The 20,275-nt window shown below is 36.8% G+C and overlaps 1 long non-coding RNA gene across 1 annotated transcript in view; it reads right to left on the reverse strand.

The window, feature by feature from the left end:
- Nucleotides 1-20,275, reverse strand: part of LOC145723028 (uncharacterized) — a 34,486-nt gene that overhangs the window by 5,155 nt on the left and 9,056 nt on the right. The window contains exon 1 of the long non-coding RNA XR_014147742.1: nt 1-20,275. This exon is cut by the window's right edge and continues 9,056 nt beyond it. This is a non-coding gene — a long non-coding RNA (uncharacterized LOC145723028).

Consider the following 20,275-nt stretch of genomic DNA (forward strand, 5'->3'; position numbering starts at 1 on the left):
CTCTTAAATGGCACCCCTTTCGTTTCCGTATGTGGGAAGATGTGAAATCCAGCCTCTCTCACTCTCCGAGTTATACAACTTTGTTCCAGCTCACTGCTGCATGTAACTGAGAACAATGGCTGAACTGTGCTTGCAGACAAGAAGACCATCCATCAGTGTAATTACTGAAAGTTATTTTAATTACGGGTTACACAGTCACAAGCTCAATCTAATGTGAAAATGTAAATATGCTAGGACACAGGTTGTATGCATAAAATAGTGTATTGTAAATTGCTAACAAAATGCTAAAATTCTAAAAGATCAAATATATTTGGAAGGAAGTAAATCTGTAATTAGAGGCACATACATGAATGGAGTTAGTCAAACCTAAAGTTCTTTTCCAAAAATGATTTATTCAGTGGTTCCTGGACTTCATTTGTTATTACTGATCTGTGATGCACTAAACACTTGGGTGAAAATGAAAAATATCAATACTGTATGTCACAAAACAACCTTCCATGCCACATTGTAAACCAAAGTGGCACCTAATTTCAAACTATTACTGTACATTGTTCATTCATTCATCAAACATTTGTTAGTGCCTGTCATATATCAATCATGTGTTAAATTCTGAGTGATGAGAAATGGATGGTATCATCCTTTCCCTGAAGAAAAACATGGCCTAATCTTTCAGATGGACACATAAGCCATTGTTATAAGAGTGACAAGTGCTGTGGTGGGTCAAAAGGACACTTCTGAATTGGCTGATAACCTAGGCTGAATCTTGAAGGTTGAATAAGGTTGACTAAGTCGAGATGGTGCTAATATGGGTTTGGAAGGGGTGGGCAGGAAAGGGGATAGTGTAGTTTTAGATGTACCAGAAAGAACAGTCACAAAGTTGGAGAAAGGAAGACAAAGATAATGTATGCTGAGACCTTCAAAAGTTCAGTAGAGTTAGAGCCAAAGATGCATGTGGGTGTAGGGGAGGTGAGGTTAGGGGTAGATCAGAGTGGGAGATGATGAGGGTCCTTATATGCCAGCCTAAGAAATTTGGGCATTATCTCCAAACCATGTAGGCCAGTGAAAGATTATAAGCAGGCAAGTGGCATGACCATGAGTGTCCTTTAGAGTTTACTCCACACGTAAGGCTGCAGGTAAGGAAAATAAGAAAAGGATTAATGGTATAGAGGAGAGCATGAGAGTCTTAATTAGGGAAGTAGCAGTAAGGACCCACAGAAAATAAATATGAGAATTAGAAAAAGAACAGAACTCAGTGAGTGACTGCTTGAGGGGATGGAGAAGTCTGGGTAATTCCTAAGTCTTGCTGGGGTGACAAGGCCTTTCACATAGGAGGGAATTAATATGGAGAGGGGTGGTGAAGGAAAGAGCTCAGAATACCAACAATACCTTTAGTGGATCTGGGCTGGAAAGTTTATGAATTCACATTCAAGGCATATTTAATTCTGTCACAACTGAAGGGATGAAGACATTCTGGAGGACTAAATCAGATAAGCCTGTTCTTTATTCTGCTTCTGTACCTCCACTTGTCTCCCTCCCTCCCCCGCCCTCCTGGTGGTAAATGCCCACACATTCTTCAAACCCCAAATCCAGTATTTTGTCTTCGGAAGCCTCCTCTGGCCATCTCCATCCCTAATATCGGTGCCCTTCCCCCAGCCTGGGGAGGAACTGTTCATTCCCCACTTTGACCATCAGGGTGCTCTGCATATTTCTCTATCACAGCATTTATACTTTATTGCAATTTGCTGCTTACCTATCTGTAAAACACCATGTTTCATTTTCCTTCATTTCATTTAATTACAACATTTTTACAACCTGTAGCCATGTTTGTTTGGCACTACAGGAGGTTCCCAGTAAATGTTTGATGAATGAATGATGAGTAAATGTATGATGCCATGTGCCACCTGGCAATCTGTTAACACTTTGAAGATGATTATTTGCATTTTAAATATTTAAATAATGAGTATTTAACCAGTTCCTGAACATGTGTTTTTAAAATCCCAAATAATTCAACGTTAGGCTGCTTTACTTTTCCAAGGAACTTGTGGCTAAGAAGATAAATTACTGCATCATAAGCAATCTTTCCTTAAATGACAGCAAAACCTTTTGGAAAGTTAACTTTGCATGACGGCAGTTTGTTTTAATTTAATTTTTTTGTGATGGACTCCAAATGAAGAAAAATCAGGGTACAAACAGTGCAGAGGAGAAGTGCATGTAAACAGTTTATAAATGGACAAGAAAGAAAGGAAATGACCCTAATAGTTGGTTCTGACTATTGAATAATCATTTAAGAGTTTAAAATGTTCTCACTGGGAAGAACCACACCCTAACTAAATACAGTCATTAAAATAATTTTAGTTACATAAAATGATTATTTTAACCACTCTAAGACAAATCAGAGAAGTTCCTGTTGTAACAAGAAATCTACTCTTTTCAAGTAGGGCTTCTGAGATTTCATAGGCATTTTAGTTACATAAAACCAATCTCTGATAAACCAGTAATTTGGTCATTTTGAGTGCTAAATAAAGAGATATTTATTTCAAGTGTATATTATATATGATTACATTTGGTACATTTTGTATTAAAAAATCTTTTTATCTATTATCTGATTTAAAAATATTCTGCACTAGTACCCATCAGCTTTCAGGATACACAGTAGCCTTCTCCATATCTCAGCTTTTAGGTTGAAATGTAGCAGCTTCACAGTACCATGAATGACTGGAGAAAAACCACTGTTACCACTTTTGAAGCTTGACGTATCTTGTGTACTCAGGATTTTCCTGCTGCTCATGCCTTGGCCTATCATGGGTGTTACTAATTCTTAGGCACCAGGTCTCCTACCATTGTTGCATTTTAAGCTGTTGCACATTCCCTGGTGAGGATGCCTGCTTGCATCTTATTCTATGGGCATATCTCCATAAGCCACTTTGCCACCTGCTCTCTTCTCTCGCCCAGGCCATACACTTGCCATTTCACCTCCCATGCCACTTTCATTTTGCCCATTTTGTGAGATGAAAATTTAATAGGAAACCATCATCCCTTTCAGTTGGAAACTAAATCCAAGTGTGACAAACATATTCTCAATGAATAATGGACTATATAGAAATTTCCAGGAAACTATGAGAAAATCACAATTAAAATGTGGCGACATGCACTCTATTTTGAGCCTCCTTCATGTATAGTAACTTTACTCTAACTTACTCTAGAGTTTGTATTTATCTGAGATCCTAAAGGAAAACTGCAAGTATAGACTGCATCACTACCACTATGTCATAATAATACATGAATAATCAATGATAAGGTGACTTTAAAATAGAAGTGCAGAGTATCTTCATAAAATTAAGAGATTTATCCGACTCAAAAATTCCATGGTTTTATTTCCAAATCATTTGCTCTGAGAAAGTCCACTCCTTCTTTAATTAACCTTTCATGTTTATCCTAGAGAAAAAAGCTCTTCTCCCCGATCCCCAAAGTGCTGTTCTTTGAATCTGTGCCTGAAGTGATTCTGTTCTCAAGTTCTCACTGTGGCTTAAATCTAAAATCTAAAAAATTCTATAGTTGTGAGGGAAGAGCCAAAAGTTCATGTGATCCTTGTGTAGAATGCTGTGAGTAGATTCACAGTCAGTGTGATGTAACATCTTCAATTACACCTTCCTTAAAAATTCTTTGGGCTCTTAATTTCTCTGGTTATTTTTTCCTTTACACTTACCATTTCATTTATTGTACCCAGAAAAGAAAATGTGGATGAATTAATATTTTTTACTGCCTATCAATATAGTTTCCTATTAAGTATGCAATTTCAAGGTTTTTTTTTTTAATATTATGGGGGCTAAAGTTTTAAATGAAAACATATATGGATTTTCAATGAAAGTGGTAGAAAAACTGGGTTCAAAAACATTTTTTAAAAGGAAATTTTTGGAGTCCTCTCCCCATATATTCTGTGAGCAATGTTATAAACTACATGTTATTCTGACAACTTCGGCCATGTTAATAAATAATTATGGCTCCTGTGTTTAACAGTTTAATTTTGGCACCAGCCATAGTGAGGGGAGTGTCACACTGACAAAAGAGAAGGTAATCTGGCAGTGTTGCCACACTAACATTCATTAGGAAACTCACATGGTGGGCCTGCCAATATTTTAGTTAAATCTTAAGTATTTACTACAGACATCTGAATTAACTTTAGAAATAACTGTCAGTGCTATAGAGTATCAAAATATTATATTACTTAGTGGCACGAGTTCATATTTTGATGAGGTTAATCTCTCCACTGAAGAGGTTTTACCAACATAAAGTTACTTTGGCCAGATACTATCTTTTATGTAAAAAACACACAACCCATCCTTATTTTTAAAACAAAGTGCATGTATGTATGTGTGTGGGGGGTGTTTCTGGAAAGCTACACACAAAATGACAGCAGCAGTGACCTCTGGGGAAAGGAGGAGGGAACTAGGGCTGGGTGTCAAAGAAAATTTCAACTTTATTGGCAATAATTTTTTTTTAAAAAAAGAGAATGTACTCATACTTCTATCTAAATAATATATATTATACATATATATGAAATTATATCTGTATCTATCTGTATAAACCTGTATATATACAGATTTAATTTTAAATTAAAGTTAAAATTCTCTAACGAAATTAGACATAGGGTTCAACTGGGTTCTGGCCTCTTTACAGATTTAATCAAATTGGTTAACTGCGACTTTGGGTACTCTCTAGAACTCTCTCTGAGCCTCAGCTTTTCCATCTATAAAATGATAAAGTAATACAGATGTATCTCATAGGGTATGCCAAGTTCACTCTCAATACATATCTGTAGAAACCCTTCATAACGTGTTATTAGTCTTAATATTAGTCTTAATACTTCATGTTTAGCATGTAACAATGTCTATTCTTTCTGCCTTAATTAGTTTTCTCCTGTATAAGGGCATGGATCTCTTTCTTCAGCCCAAGGTGGAAATGTAAGGGATACTGGCTGCTCTTGTCAGTAGGGCTTCTGGCTCAAGTATTCCTGCCACAGAAAATAATGTAGGGCTGGGAAGGCAGAGCCCTCTTAGGCACATCTTAGCTGATAAAATGATTACTTTAAAAAAATTCCAGACAGAACAGATCAAATCAGAAAATATTCTTAAAAAACAGTACCACCAGGTGTCACTGTAACCTAAAGCAATGTTGGCTGTTCCTCTATTCAGCTAGAAAGAAATGTACATTACAAGCAAACAAATATTATCTTACAAGGCTTTCCATGTCATTAATTTATATTATCACAGTTACTAAACTATAGTTACTAAATTCTAAATAAATGGATCACCACAGCCTTCATTTTAAGAAAAAACATAATTAATGACAATGAATGCTAAACAATTTAAAATGCAGGAAGTAGATTTCTGGAGATCAAGGATTTCATATTTTCAGTTTTGTCTTTTAGGAGGCAAACTTGAAGTCCATGATAATAATGATGTATCATTTAACTAAGATTTTATGAGATAACAAGTGAGTCTAGTTGACTGCTCAGCACTTTTCTTGTTCTTTACTGGATATTTGGTATACATCTTAAAGTAACAAAAAATAACAGTTGGAAATTCTCATAACTGATAAAATTATGAGTTATAAGATTTATTTTAGAGACATAATTCATTTTAATAACTCCCCGGGTATTTTAGCATCACTTTTATTCTTTTCAGCCCTTAATTTCTTGAACATATAGGACTGCTTAAAGCAAAATGTATAACTATATTTTGGGTTTTAAAATATATAGATGTAATATATATGGCAATAATAGCACAAAGGATGGAGGGGAGGTAAATGAAACTATACAGTTGTAGGAGATATATATATAGAAAGAGATATATATATATATCTCTCTCTCTATATATATCTCCAAGTTAATTCAATAATAATTTTAAGTCGATCATGATAAAGAAGCATACTGTAATCCCTATAGTAACCATTAGAAGAATAATGCAAAGAACTATAGCTATAAAAGTCAACAGAATTAAAAAGATACACTAGAAAATGTTTAACATGAAAGAAGGCAGGAAAGGAACAAGAAATACGTGGCACAAATGGAAAACAAACAGCAAAGGGGTAGACCTAAATTCAACTATATCACTAGTTACATTAAATGTAAATGGACTAAATATCTAATCAAAGGTATACATTATTGGGCCAAGCTGTAAAAAAAGCCAGACTCAACTATATGCTATCTGTAAGAGATACACTTTAAATATAAAAAACAAATAGGTTGAAAGTAAAAATTTGGGAAGATATACAGTATGCATAAGTAAACTTCAGTGGCTATATCAGAAACATGTAAAATAGACTTCAAGAAATATTATGAGAGTCAAAGACATTTCATATTGATAAAAGAGTCAATACAGCAGGGATTTATAAAAATTATAAGTATATATGTATCCAATAATAGAGCTCAAAAATACATAAAGCAAAAAAACCTATCAGACTTCAAAGGAGAAATAGACAGTTACTATTATAGTTAAGTTAATGACTTAAATATGTTTCTTTCAGTAATGGATAGAACACATAGACAGAAAATCAGTAATGACAGAGCTATACAACACTATGAAACAGATTGGCTGCATTGATATTTATAGAGCACTCCACCAAACAACAGGAGAACACATATTCTGTTCAAGTTCACACTGAACATTAATCAAAACAGACTATGTGTTGAACCATAAAACAAATCTCAATACAGTTAAAAGGACTGCATTTATACAGAAGATGTTCTCTGACTGCAAATAAGTTAAAATAATAAAAAGATAGCTATATAATCCCCAAATATTTGGACATTAAATAACATATGTGTGAATAATCCATGAGTCATAAAAGAAATTACAAGGGAAATAAAGTATTTTGAACTGAATGAAAATGAAAACACAACATTAAAATTTATGGGATGCAGTTAAGACATACTTAGAAGGAAATGTATATGCTTATATTAGAAATATCTTTATTAGAAAAGAAGAAAATTCATTTCTCTTAACTGGGCTTCCAAATTTAATAACTCCAGTTCTCTTATATTCTGCTAGATGAAGATGTTGAAAGACTCTCTGCCAGTTTCAAAATTTTTTTGGTTGGGATGTATTTCATATTACCTTTGTGAATAATAGAGGAAGATAAGAAGCAAAGAGATATTTACTATGTGCCTACTGGGCAACAAATGGTGTATTTAAATGAAAAAGCTTTTTTTCCTTCTACTTCTGAGATTCAGTGAGGTTATCCAGAGTCACAGGGCTAGTAAATGATGGAGAAGTTCAGATTTAGGTCTGCCTGATGTTACAGCTCATACTCCTACTATACAGCAGGATGCCTGAATTCTTGATTTCTGCTGTCCTGTGGTCCACTATGGCTCCTATATTTCCTTTGGTTTAAACTTTAATCTCTTCAACTTATTTCCCATTATAATAGTTTGTTTCTCATTAAATGAAATCTGTTACGATTTGTTTATTGTCAACTTATGAAAGACAAAGCAACTGTCTCTATTTCTGTCATGGTGTTGCCTTTTAGGTTATAAAGTCATAATGGGCAACCCTCATGTTTACTACCTTATACTAACTGCTGCACAATCCCTCCATGTGGATAGGCAGAGGCATTAGATGCACTTCATGAGGATGAGAGCATGCTTTCACTTTGCTTCAGGAAACACATCTGGTACAGTATGTTTGAAACTCTAATGCCATCAATTACTGTTAATATTGAATATTATAAATTCCCCAAACAGAAAAAGAAAAGGCATTGATTAAAATTAATTCCACTGAATTACCTGAATAAAGCACTTAACAGTTCTGGGTTATTATGACTGATCAGACTTTAATAATAATAGCTAACGTTTTTGAATGCTTTTCATGTTCCAAGCCCCATGCCAAATGCTAATTACCACAGTGTTGTAAATAAACCCACACGGATGAGGGAATTGAGGCTTAAACTTGCTCAAAATCGCAGAAGAGTTAATATCTAAACTCAGGTTTACTTCTCTCAGCGTCAATGTAAACATGCACACCCTACACAGAGAAAAGTATGAAAGAATGGAAGTATATTCTGGTTCTAAAAGCCTTGTATCAAGATCTATTGATACTAGAAAAGTACAAGAGGATCAGATGTATCTGGATACTTTACAGGCTCTTATAACTTCATGGGGTACTATTTACAATTTCAAGTTAATTCTCTGGGGATCCTGCAACATCTGTATTTTTCCTTGACTATCAATGTTTCGATATGCAATAATGAAGTCAAGAAATGCTTGCTTCCACAGATATGAGTATGTAACTCCCAAAAGAATAAATACACATATTAACATATAGAGATCACTAGTTTTTTTTTTTTTTGTAATTAAATTGATAATTTTTTTTGGTAATTATTTCCCTTGTAATTCATTCAAATAATGAATTTTTGGCATCAGCATGTTGCAACTACTAAATTAGCAACATTTAAACATACACACTGCACGGGCATGGCTGCAGCAAATCTGTTATATTTATGTGTAGCTAAAAAATCTGCTTCTGACTTGGTGATATTGCTTAATTTAGTTATAAAATAAAGGGATAGAATAAAAAAAGATGGAAATATTTGTCATCAAAATGAAAACAATTTTAACAGTACAGTAATTTGGTACAATGTGGTATATCAACATGATATAGTCATTTAAGTGATTAATATATTTAAGTATAATGTAATATTTTTAAAAGGCATACCACTACTTTCAATGTACCACCTGACTGCATCTGTACAAAACTGGGAGACACTCCACAATAGCCAAAATATGGAAAGAGCCCAGATGTCCATCGAGAGGTGAATGGATAAAGATGTGGGATACACACACACACACACACACACACACAGGAATATTACTCAGCCATCAAAAGAATGAAATCTTGCCATTTGCAATGATGTGGATGAAACTAGAAGGTATTATGCTAAGTGAAATAAGTCAGTCAGAGAAAGACAAATACCATATGATTTCACTCATATGTGCAATTTAAGAAACAAAACAGATGAACATAGGCGAATGGAAAGAAAAATAAGATAAAAACTAAGAGGGAAGCAAACCATAAGAGACTCTCATGGAAACAAACTGAGGGTTGCTGGAGGGGAGGTAGGTGGGGGGATGGGGTAACTGTGTGACAGGCATTAAGGAGGGCACTTGATGTAATGAGCACTGGGTGTTTTATGCAACTGGTGAATCACTAAATTCTACCCCTGAAACTAATAATACACTATATGTTAACTAATTTGAATTTAAATTAAAAACTTTTTAAAAACGGGAGACAATGTACATTAACAGGCAAAAACTAAAGTATTTGGGTGTGAATAATAAGATTATGAAATGAATCATTTTTCTTTGGGAACTTTTTGGTTACTATTTTCTCAATGTTTCAACAATTTTTAAGAAGACAAAGAAAGACATGAGAGCACCTAGTCTCACGATGATGAAATTTAGACAAATGATGTAATGTTCTTTTTAGGTCGTTCAAATAAAAGATGTTTGCTCACCACACAGCAATTGACTGACTGTGCTTTTAAAATAGTAGCAAAAATATGAAAAAAGTTCTCAGGTGGCTGATTATATTTAGTGAAACCTGAATAGGTGACTGCATATATTTTAAGAAAACTTTTGAAAATGATTTCTTTTCAGCAGCACTGAGGGTGGTATTCTTGTGCAGTTTTTTGCTGCTATTGTATATTGACATGACAGAATGTTTTCTTGTGATACAAAATAGAACCCAGCAGACTCAAGCAAAGTAGAAAATGTGCTGAATTTTTAAAAGCAAACTGTAGTAAAATATTTCGGGACTTTGTTACAGTAGTACTTAATCTCCATGTCTTTCTAATTAGGTTTATACAGACAGATTAATCACAGATATCCATCTTTTCCATTATATTAAAATTAAAAGTATGTTTCAGAAAAAATATGATAAAAAGTCTTATGAAAGTCATGGGGGTGTAATGTACAATATAGGGAATATAGTTAATAATATTATAATAACTTTGTATGGTGACAGATGGTAACTAGACCTATCATGGTGATCATTTCATAATGCATAAAAATATCATATCACTATCTTGTACCCCTGAAACTAATATAATATTGTATGTCAGTTGTAATTCAGTAAAAAAAAAAAAATCTTACAATAAAGGAATATGTAATCTTGTTACCTTTGCAAAATCAAAACCTTTGGCCCAGTCCACTCTGTCTCCTCCCCACTGAGAAAATCTTTGAAAAAGAAATGAAATTCTATCATCTGAAAATTCATCTGAGAACTATACATAACCTTTCCAACTCATCTAAAGGCTGGGGAGTTTGCAAGGGAAGCAAGAAAAAGTTCAGATGCTTTAAAAAAAAAAAAAAATCTGACTGGTTCCAAATCCAGTTGCTTAACCACCAGTGCCCAAGTGTCTCTAGAGAAGCAAGAGACATCTGTGGGTTTGGAAGGAGAATAATTTATAAACATGAAAGATGTATTTCCCCACTATCTCACCCCTGTCTCCAAAGGGGAAGAAAATAACAACACGAGTTAAACGTTGAATGAAAAGTTACCTTAGAATTAGACAAAAGGAATGAAAAATAAAATTGAATTGGCGATTTTTTTTCATAAATATTCCATGTTAAGAGTTCCTGGAGAAAAACTGGAGCACTTGATTGATATGCAACCTTCAGGTTAATTATAATTGATATTCTGGACTTATTCATTCTGATAAGAAGTTGATGTATGAAAAGCAGTTGCTTGTGATAAAGTTTAATGCACTGCCCTTATGTTCACTATGTTTTTTGTATAAAGACATACCAATAAATATTTATAAAATTAATTTATCTCTACTTGAGACATTTTATAGGGTCATATGAATACACAGAGTCCGCAGGTCTGAGCTTGGATGTTGGTTCCGCTTACCATTTCTGTGACCTTGGGCAAGCTCTTAACCTCAATATAATAAGCTTTAAAACTTGATGATAACAGCGACTTCCTCATTAAGATGAACCTCAAGGTTCTTAATTGTCAAAATTTAATAGGGACTTCTTCCTTTAAAAAAATTTAAGGGCTATGTACCAGGCACTGTTCTAGACTCTAGGGATGTAGCTAGCTGTAAGTCCCTCATCTCATGGTACCCATGAAGAGACAAAATCAATTAAGAAATTAACATACAATCTGACATGTGTGATAAACACTTCAAGGGAAAGTATGGCTGGTTAAGTGATCAGTTGGCAGGGAGTGCGATTTAAATGAAGGTGGGGGTCAGGCCTTTCTTACTGAAACTAAATGAAGCAAGCCCAAATGAAGCAAGGGAGTGGGTCATGTGTATATCTGGCGTCACGTGTAATAACTGAGTGTTACACACATTTGTACCAGAAGCTACTACATAGAGAAACAGGGATTTGAAAGGCTTGGGAAGTACAGACTGGCAGGAACATATATAAAGGAAGAGGGGAAGAAAACAGCAATAGGGAGTAAAGAAAACATCCTTCTGTCTGACATGTAGCTTCTTGGTTTGAGCACAAACACCCTGGCTTATAGGATATCTAAAGAGGTGAAGGAAATCTAGACACCTAGGTTCCTGAAAGGCCCCAAAGGAAGAGTGAATATTACTTTTATGCAGTCTTTTCTAGTGGGTCTACTAAACTTTAGACCCAGGAATAAGCTGCACTGGCAAATGGGAAAAGGAACCAAGCTAGGGTAAAACAAGGGGTCTTAGGCCGATTATCTTATGTTTCTCCACCTACACCTACGGTCTTTTTGAGATCTGTGCAAGGGGTATGATTAACTTTGAACTCTGTATAAGAGTCAGTCCAGGTGTAACCCACACCTAAACAAAGAAGGACTTTCAGAAAATGATTAATACAGCCCTTTGGAGAAATAGTGGGAGAGATGGATGTTGTGTAAGCAATTCTCTGAAAACTCTCCGAAGAACATTAGACTTAGGCAATGTAGTAAAAAATTGATTCATTGTTCTGCTAGGTCTTATTTCTCCCTGTGGCAAAAGAATCGAAATTCTTACATGGTAGTTCTAAGTTCAAAGACATTGACTTCAGATGACAGTGCCATTTTTATAGCATGTTAACCAGTGTGTGTGAAAAGTTATTGCTAGTATGCACTTGAATTACTGGAGTGAACTCTATTAACATGAAATATTTTAGAAAACAAGCTGCTCCTAATTTCAACTTCTTAGGGTTTGTTACATAGTTCAGCCAGTTTCCCAATCTCTCTAGACCTTGACACCATATTTTGTTATAATTTCAGTAACTAGAAAAGCTTCTGCTTCTGCACATGCTATGTCCCAGCTTTGGTCTGTCTCCTACTTAGAACAGCTGCTTTACACTCAAGCCCCACCCTTCAGCCTCTCTGAGAGCAGCCAGGCAATAACGGACATTTCTGGGGAGGGCAGGGACCATGTCTGACTTGTTCACAGCTGTATCCTAAACTCTTAGCACAGGGTCCAGTTTAGAATAGCTCCTTAATAAATATTTATTAAATGAATAAACCAATATCTGCAGTCCTCTGAGATCCACGATGATCTTTTATCTTTTCTGAGAAGGACCTGGGAGAGAAGACGGGCAGGTATTATTAGTACAATATGGTTGTTGATTTTTAGTTCCTCCCCTTTCGATATGATTACTGAACAGGCATACGGAGAAAATGTATTGGGCAAAGTGTATTTGACCAAGTCTCTCATGTCCTTGTGGAGAAATGTAGTCTGGATCCTAATATAATCAGGAAGATTCACAACTGCTGAACAACGGTGCCCCAGAGGAACTGAGGATTGGATAGAGATCAACCCGGAGGACAGCACTGAGAGCCAGGGTTATAGTGCTGTCTTTGCCTGGACATTTCCTATGCAACGATTTTAATCTTTATCGATTATCTTCAGCTAAACTAGATAATAAAGGCTTTCTGATGTAAAATTTTGTTGGATAACTAAGTCAGGATCCAAAAGGACTTTGACAGATTAGTGCAATGGGCTGATTCTAACTAACAATTAGGTAGCATTTCTAAGAAATTTCTTATGGAGTGAAGGTGATATAACTGCAGCTCTTGGGATGTCTTATGGATAAATGTAAACACCTATTTTAAATTCAGGTAATGAGCCAAACAAGTACCAACTGGGGCAAAAGAGCAATTCATGTGAAAAAGGAATGAGTTTTAACTGACATTAAGCTCAACTTGGTAATAATACTGATGACTGCCCCCCAAAAAGCTAATGTGATTTTAGCCAACATTAAGAGAATTGTGCTATCTTTAGAAATCAACCAAGTATTTATGGAGCTTCTATTTGCATTGTCCTAGGTGCTATGTGGGATAGAGAAGTATCAGGCATGAAATCCTTGCTCTTAAGGCACATTCTAGTCAAAAGATTGGCAGTCAGAAAACAATGTAAGATATGTGATATGAGAGACTAATTATCAAGGAAATGACCCCTCAAAACTCCTAAACACCCAAAACCAAAACTGAAAACAAAAAAAGCCCAGAGACTTGAATACACTTGACAGGCATACATAGTCCATTAATTGATATTTATAACCATGGCCCAACGTCATCAAGAACCTGCTATACATAAGGTCCACTACTCTCTGTATAGAGACTGATAGAAATACATCTTAGAAACTGTCTTTTTTGTTTGTTTAGTTGTTTTAGTTTTAAATGGGATAAATTCACTTATCTAGAAAATTCAATTATGAGGATCAGCTCATTCCTGAATGGGGTCAATAAATCAGGTACTACTGCACACAGTGAAGCACTGAAGTATACAGGTCGATCTGTAATGCTTGAGAAAAGAGGGAAATAAGCATGAGAAGTCACAGAAATGAAGCATCCCACCCCAATCTCTACTGAGCCGAGCCAGATCTGTGGGCTCTCAGCAGTTTGAGGTCGTGGCACAACCAGAGACTCTGGGTGCTGACAAGAGGACGGGGGGAAAAACAGCTGCTTCCACATAAGTCCAACATATAATTTACCAAAATAGCCAAAAGTTGCACACAACATCATGTTCTCTTTACAGTGACAGCGCACTACACACCAAACCCGTGGCACATTTCCTTCTCAGGTCGGATTTCCAGGGCACAAGGCCCTCCCTCCTTTGTGCCTATATTTGGACTTTGAATTTAAGGCTGCAAAAAAGTGCCACCAGCAAGTGGATACATGCCTCTACATGTATGGCCTCTAATCTCAGCTGGCTCTCAGGGAAACAGAATAGCTTTCACAGACAGCTTTCTTTTCTATGCTCACAGCAGCTTCTCCAACCTCCTCCTCTTCCCTATTTTCATCCCTCTCAGGTGTGACCTACCTAACTCACTCCCTATTTAATGTGGTACCATTCTGTCATAAAGTACATTACTGTGTCCCAGCTCAAATCTGTTCTACGTCCATCTATCATTTCTTATTCACAGGAAGATGCCTCTCCTGTTTAAGACTAAAATTCCTTCATCTCTGTGGAGCTGTTGATACTGTTGACTTCTCCTTCCTTGAATTCTCTACTCCCTTTACACTTGTAGCCTCATTTCCCTCCTCCTCTCCTGGCTCCTTTTCTGGCATGTTCCTCTGCTCAGTTTTCAATGTCATGTTCCTCAGTTAGGTTCACGGTCCTCCTCTCACATTTACTTGGGCAGTATAACCCACCAGTTGCTCTTCCTGAGGATGCTCTGCTCTGCACACCTCCATCCTCTGTACATGCTCTTTATCTTTCCAGTGTATCTGCTCAACTGATCCAATTGCTCAGGGTCTGCTTGTCCCTCAATATGTTCAAAAAGTTTTTTGAACTGTTTCCTGATTCTTCTCTGTACACCCCTTCTCCTAAAACTCTCAACAGGACTTCTACCATAGGTTCTCTCATGCAATCAATGATTCTCATGTTTTTATCAACTTTTACGTTGCCAACTCCTTGAAATGAGGCAGCACTGTTTTTTGCCAATCTCTGTGTGAAGGGGTCAATAAACACCTATCAAATGAATGGATGAATTTTGTATGTGCAAAATGTGATGCTGGAGATCAGGAGATAACGAAATACTGTCTGGATGACCAACTGGTGGGGCTGCCATTTGACAGGGATGTGGGCCAAGTGACTTAATATCCCTGATGAGAGGAAGAGTTTATGATGTTCTGACGATTCTGTACCAAGTAAATCTACTTAAAGTTACTTTTTTAAAAAAAGACTAGATATTAACAAAGTCTAAATAGACTGTACAATGAATTGAAAGGTACATCAGTGATTATTTTGCCCTTCTTTTTTTTGTTGTTGTTGGTAGCAGACACTGACTGAAACACTTTTGGGTAACTACTGCTCTGTGTTATGGTGGCATGGGTTACTGGCTAATGAAGACCTAAACCATTTTTGTATCCTAGACTTGTAAATCCAGTAGGTCCTAGAGGAAAGGGATCTATCTTTGTTCCTCAGCCGAAGACCTCTTTCTACTATAACTGCTAACTAGCCACTTGACCCTATCCGATAGGTACCCTAGACCTAGAAAACTTGTCTTTAGCCCTCGGAGACCTCACATGGTTGGAAGCAAACAGGGGATGATGACAAGAACATCATTTCCTCTGCTTCGTGCATTTAAAAAAAATTTTTAACAATAAAGCTACTTGGGTTTAAAGCTTTTTAAAATACCCGGTCTTACGGTGAGTATGCAAAAGAAAATAACTTCATGGTTTCTGGCATGGTTGGAGACATTAAAAGAGCTCTGGTTGCTGAATAAAATCACAGTTTTAAACCTTCCTGAGAGACTGTTATTTCCTCACTAATTCCCCTTAAGCAAAATATTTAAGATCAGTATGAAGAGGCTACAGCTTTTTATTCTAAGGATTACCTTTCATGGCAATGATAAAATGGAAAAATAATTATTCCATAAAGTTCAATAAAAGAGCCAAATCCTCCCAACAAATCCACAGATACCATTACCCTTAAATACCCTCCACTTATCAGGGGGGAGAAAAAGAAAACTTCCTTAGATCCATTCAAATATAAAAACATTCTTTACTACATTGAATTTTATAAAATCCCATTGTTAAATACTTCCTCTCAAACTCCTGCCAAATGGGAGGATTACTGCTGAAAGAGACAAGGAATATGTGACCTCCTCTCCCTCCCCTGATGAACATCAGGGTTACACTTTGGCACACATACAGATCTATTTTCTACAAAGGATGCAGCTTTTCAGAGATGTGAAGGATCTGGAATGAGAACACTGGCCCTCATCAACCCACTTCCTCTATTGGAAGGGAGTCTCCCAAATAGTCCTCTAAAGGAAAACACTGGAATGAAGTCACCCATGTTTAGTAAAGTAACAGTAGCCTGATGATGTGATTGTTTCAGAAGTGATACAAGGCACAGCGGTTAGACGGAAAGTTCACTGGGACTTTTAATAATGAAATTTTAGATAAATATTTGCACAGATGCACACACATATTTATTTGTTCTGCTTCAACGGGACTCTTCCAAGTGCTAGTTTCAAAATATAAACAGTGGGAAACTGCTGTAGTAATGACTAGCAAAATACAGCAATTATTTGCAAGGGCTGAAAACTATTCATCTAATAAAAAGTAGGAAGCTGTGTGGGAGAGAAAGGAGTGAAATTCTCTAGCAAGTGAGGACAGTTGGAATTTAATAATTCACTTTGGCAATCATATTTGTTTAGTCAGCAGGCCAACGTTCCTACTGTGCTGCACAATGCTGGGGACAGTCTTCATCTTAAATACCCACCATGTTGAGAGAGCGAGTATTTCTAGCCAAGCTGCATAAATACCCTCACTGCAGTAGTCCTTGAATATAAAGCTTTTATTACATATCTCTGAGCAGATCTGTAAAGCCCAGAAAGGACTCTCATTAGTTCAGAGATTAATTTGGCAGAGATGGCATCAGATTATTTGAAAATGTGTTATTAAGCAATATTTCAGAAGTGGCCTATGTGGCAGCAGATAGCCATGCTCTAGTAACAGAATATATGACAGGCTCCAGACTATATTTTTAACATCTCCTTAGTAATATAAACAGAGACCAAGACATGAAAAGCTCTCTTGGTTTTCTCTTCTCTATTTAGCAATGGTTTTCCTCTTCAAAAATATTTTCCGCATCACTTTTAATTGAAATTAATTTCCTCTTCAAAGGTGAAGAGATGCAAAAGTGAAGAGCTTATAAGAGAATGTATATATTGCTATAGTAATAAGAACAGAAAGATGTAACTGATGATCAGCCTAACACAATTAGATTAACGACACCCATTATGCAAACAGCCCAAATGTATAAATAACAAACAACTGGCCACCTATGAAAGGGACACATGGGAGTCAGGAATGCAAAGAAATGGAAAATATATGTAAGCTACCACATGTCTGCATACATCTACTCATACAAATATCTTTGTTTCCTATGCTTATTCACTGGTTCTTTTGACTCTTAAATATCATTTAATTGGTTAAATTAATACTTCACCAAGATTAACTCTTGGTAACCCAGAGGCCGTAGACTTGGTCTTTCATGTAGCAGATTATCACATACTGCCTAGCAAATAATTTTTTCCTATGGTAAATATATGAGAGAAATGTTTGTGGAAAGAAATCTAAATATTCTTTCAATGGAGAAGGAGAGAGAATTAGGTGTTTGGCAAAAGGGGCATAGATGAAGAAGCAACAGAGTTTTGTAACTCCTGTGCAATGACAGAAACTGGCAGAGTTAGTCCCAATCTGGAGTGACTTTCCTTTCCACCAAGAAGTGTCTGGTGTAACCAGTGCCACTACCACAGCAGGGGGCAGACCCCCACCAAGAGCACAGTGTGGGAGAGAGGTTGGCAGCCGGCATATCAGAGACCCAGAGTGGAGCCTGGTGGCACCAGAATGAGAAATGACTTCCTGGTAGCCCATGGGGAAGCGACTTTTTTTGTTTTGTTTTTTTGAGTGCACAAGAGGAAAGTGAGCATTTCAGAGAAACAGTTGAGGAAGACTAGGTGTGAAAGTCTGAATTTAGAGCAATAATAGACTGGGAGGTTGGAAAATCTTCAAACATATACTAAAAGATCTGACCAGAAAGCCCCAGTTCGGACAGGTGTGGAGCAAAGAACCATCATGAAGGAAGAGAAGCAAGTCGGAGGCGAGTCCCTCAGCCACAGCTGTCTATGTAGTTGGTTTAACTGCCCTGCTTGGAAGATTGAAAGTTAGTGTCTGTGTATAATTTAATGGATAATAATTTTGCTTTAAAAATCTCTTTAGACAATTGTGAATAGCTCCCCTCTAGCATTCTTCACAGTGCTTGCTGAAGAGGGCAGCTGTGATATAGAAAAATAATATCCCATTATGGCTACCTTTACTAAAATAACCTCTCTTTCTGCAGGCTTATCTGACCCAGACCTCAGAATCTCCTGGACTAAGAACAACTCACGCCATTGTGATTTGGAAGTATCCTGGTGCTAGAGAAGACACCAAGACGGCCAGGAGACAATGGAAGCATTAGAAGGCCCTAGTTGAACAGAATATATAATTTCATTTAACAGCTGCGGAAGCTCATTAACTACGTTGGCATGAATGATTCTTTACAACTACAAAAAGAAAGAAAAACAGCAGCCTATTTACAGATGCGGGGAGAGCCATTCCTTGTTTTCTAGCTTTCAAGGGAAACAAAACATTTCTGCATAATAACTTTATCCTATAATTCAACACTATTTAAAAGTGTAGCTTGCCATAAGCTTAAAGAGATATTTTTGTGCCACATATTCCAAACCTTCGCAATATTCCAGCACAATTTCTGACTGCATGGCTTCCAGGTTCCCTATGACCTGTTCAGGGGCCAATGGGGCAACAATCTGGCCAGTCCAGGCACCTTTCTGGCATGCACACTCCCCGCACTCAAACATTTCTCTCCAAACACACCCCACACTTCATGTCCTCAGCTTGAGGAAAGTATAGCTCAAATGCTTTCCACAATCCTTCAGCATCTCTTATTTTTTATTTTAGGTTCTCTGCCACTTACTGAGTGACCTTGAGCCAGTCATTTAGCCTTTCTGTGCTTCAGTTTTTTTATCTGTAAAATTATGATAGCACCCATTTCACAGGGCTATTGTGAGGATTAAACTGTGAGTTAACACAAAGCATCTAGAACAAAACTGTGAGTTAATACAAATCATCTAGAACATCTAGAATCAGCCAGTACTTCACTATTATTACCACTACTTAGGACACGATGCACCACTATTACTTATTTCACATATATTTCGCCAACTCCATCTAAACAAGAATTGTTTGAGGGCAACTATTGGCATCTAGGGAGAGTATGGGTACATATTAGCACCCTTTCATGCCCCCTTCCCTCTTCCTCCCCTGCTCCTGCCTCAGATACATACACAAAGAGGAGGGCTGTTGCTGTAGTGGGGGATGTTGCTGACATTTTTGGGGGTTGAGCTGAAGGTTCATGAAGGCATGTGCTTAGCTTTATCCCATTTGGACAAACTTTCTCGTGGCTGTTCTTCCTCCCAAGAGTAAGTGTTAAGGTATGCTCTGGGATAGGTCCCTGTTTTTCTCTTTCACCTTCTCAGACACACTCTCTTCTTCAAGATCTCTCATAAATAGAACTGCCCAATATGGGGGCTATAAGCTAAAGGAGTGTGAAATAAACGATTCCTTAGTGCAGCCTGCTTCATTAGTATTCCCTACTGGGGCTGAAGAGGGTGCTCTACTTAGTGATATTACTGTTTGCCTTTTCTTTCCTTAGCATGTATTTCCTGGGAGATCTTTTCAGGAAGGGTAGAATTTCAGTAATCCTGGGTTTCTGGTCCACATGGCATTATCTCATCCCACCCTTATTAGCAATCACAGGGATCAAGTCCTTTTCAACTTTGTATCATTTAGCCCCTAACAGTCAACTATGTTTATGCAAGTAGGCATTCAGTATTTATTGAAGTGAGCTGTTACTCATCTTTAAAAAACTATTAGCCACATTCTGGTAGGGGCAGTCACTATGACTGAGGTCCTATCGTTTAATTAAACTGAATCCAAAATTCAAAGAACATTTCACAATAACAAGTACTAAAATGTGATGCTTATCAGTAAAATTCAAACTCATCACTGTGACCCATAAGGCCCTACAATGCCTATCCCTTGTTTACTTCTCTGACCCTATCTTGCTCACTCCGAACCAGAATACTTTATAATTTTTGCCTGATCCAACCTCTGCTCCTCTGCACCTGCTGTTCCCTCTGCTTGAAATACCTCCCCCCCAGCGTTTCACATGATGAACTGCTTCTTGTGATTCCTAGCTCAGGAGAAAGAAGGAGCCCATAGCCTGA

The sequence above is a fragment of the Leptonychotes weddellii genome, chromosome 8 (genome assembly GCF_054177405.1).
Source record: "Leptonychotes weddellii isolate Sample4059 chromosome 8, ASM5417740v2, whole genome shotgun sequence".
NCBI classification, from domain to species: domain Eukaryota; kingdom Metazoa; phylum Chordata; class Mammalia; order Carnivora; family Phocidae; genus Leptonychotes; species Leptonychotes weddellii.